Raw genomic sequence first — 2,034 nt, 5'->3', positions numbered from 1 at the left:
AGGGGCTGGTCCCCCGTGGGGCTAGAGTGGAGGGGAGTGGCCCTCCTCAAATCCCCATATAAGGCAGGGCAAGCAGTTAGGCTCCTGGATTGGCTGATTCAAATGAGCATTCCACCTGGCAACAGGGCTTCTATTGGCTCTCAGGAAAAATAGGAGGAAGGTGGATGGAGGTTGTTGGTGGCGGAGATTGGAGGGGGGAGGGGAATGGAGGTGACCGGAGTGGGGGGCGGTTACCAGGGCAACAGGGTAAGAGCCCAGCAGGGTGTCTGAGACAGGAGGCGGGGCTGGGAGGTGGCGATGGGGTGAACATGTGGGGTTTGAGGAGCTGTGCAGGCTCCTGGGAGAGATGAACGGAAGGGAATTGGAGTCATGACTCTGGCGCCCAGGAGAGAAGCCAGCACTAGAGATGCAGGTTTGAGAGTCATCAGTGTTTGAGCTATGTGTTGGCAGTGGGACTTAAAATTATGGAAACGCATGATGGAGTCACGTAGGGAGACTGGGAAGAGTGAGAAAAGGACCTCTGAGACTGGAGTCACCTGGAAGGGTTCAGTCAACACTGTCAATACCTTCTCCTGGTTAAGTCCTCCCTCAGTCTTTTACGTTCTGAGCAAAATACCTAAGTCTCTAGCTGTTACTCCTGGTCCCATTTTCCCTATCCTTTTCATTTTTACTTTCTTCTCTGGGTCAGCCACAGTCTGTTTAATCTGTGAAAGTGTGGAAACCCTGAACAAATACGTACTTATGGTAAAGTATATGACAACAGTGCCCCAGATGACCTTCAACATAGCAGCCAGGGTTGCTCTTGACTTTCTTCTATGTATAGAGCACTGGGGACGGAGAAGGGAAAGGAAGTGGAAAAAGAAAAGACAGCTTAGGGCCAAGGTCTAAAGTGGTGCTGGCCAATATAGTAGGCACTAGCCACATGTGGCTATTTAAATTTAATTAAAGTTAAGTAACATAAAAAAAATGCAGTTTCCTCAGTTACATTAGCCACATTTCAAGTGTTCAGTAACCACACGTGGCTAGTGGCCACTATATTGGAAAGTGAAGATATAGAACATTTCCACCATCACAGAAAATTTTATTGGACAGAGCCAGAGAGCATTTATAAATGTTGTTTCTTCTGAACTGGTTTTTTATTTTGGACTTTTTTTTTTATTGGGTAACAGCCATGGTCATTGGTTACATATTGCTTTCATGCTACAATGGCATAGTTGACTTTTATGGAGGGCTCACAGTGGCCCATGCGGGGATTGAACCAGTAACCTTGGTGTTATTAGCACCACACTCTAACCAACTGAGCTAACCAGTCACCCCTGTAAGGACTTTTTGAAGAGTGCATGTGGGGGAGAAATTGAAAGGAGGGCAACTGAAGTTTGGGCCATAGCAAACTATCCTAGGTGGAAAAGTGAAGGAGGTCACAAAGTGGACAAGAATAATAAGAAAAGCCAAACAAACAATCTGGAGGAGAGGTATTGATGACAAAACTAATTCTTTTTGCTGGGGAGAAAATTCATGGGGAAGTAGGAAAGCAAAAGAAATTTTGGTTGGAATGTTGATACCGTAAAAGACCAGGACATCAGTAGCTAATGAGAAGATCCCAAATCAGGGGGAGGCATATCTTGGGTAGTATGCTGTGTGTTTTCCCCACCTACTCAAGAAGGCTGAGAGGGCTCTGAGATTGAGTCCAAAATGGTGTGTCAGGGCTACGAAATCCAATTTATTGAGCTCTTCCTCTTTGGTGCCTAGCATTGTGCTAGATATTGTATACAGGAGGAGACAATCAGTAAGGGTAGAGGAACCAAGGTAGGCTGTTTGGAATTGGGAACAATGGATAAGGATTTGTAAAGTCAGAAGAGATCAGGGAGGTATTCCTAAGCTCTCAGAAATAGCTCAGATGGGAGAGCTTAGACTGAAGGGAGGCATTCCTGAAGAGTGAGTACCCATGGAGATGGGACAGTGTGCCATCTGTTCTGACTGGTGGAAAGAGTGCTGGATACTATCCCTTTTCAAGTTGTACTTTTTTTTTTTTTT

Source organism: Hipposideros armiger, unplaced genomic scaffold (genome assembly GCF_001890085.2).
Source record: "Hipposideros armiger isolate ML-2016 unplaced genomic scaffold, ASM189008v1 scaffold_739, whole genome shotgun sequence".
NCBI lineage: Eukaryota > Metazoa > Chordata > Mammalia > Chiroptera > Hipposideridae > Hipposideros > Hipposideros armiger.
This window is presented reverse-complemented; position numbering follows the sequence as displayed.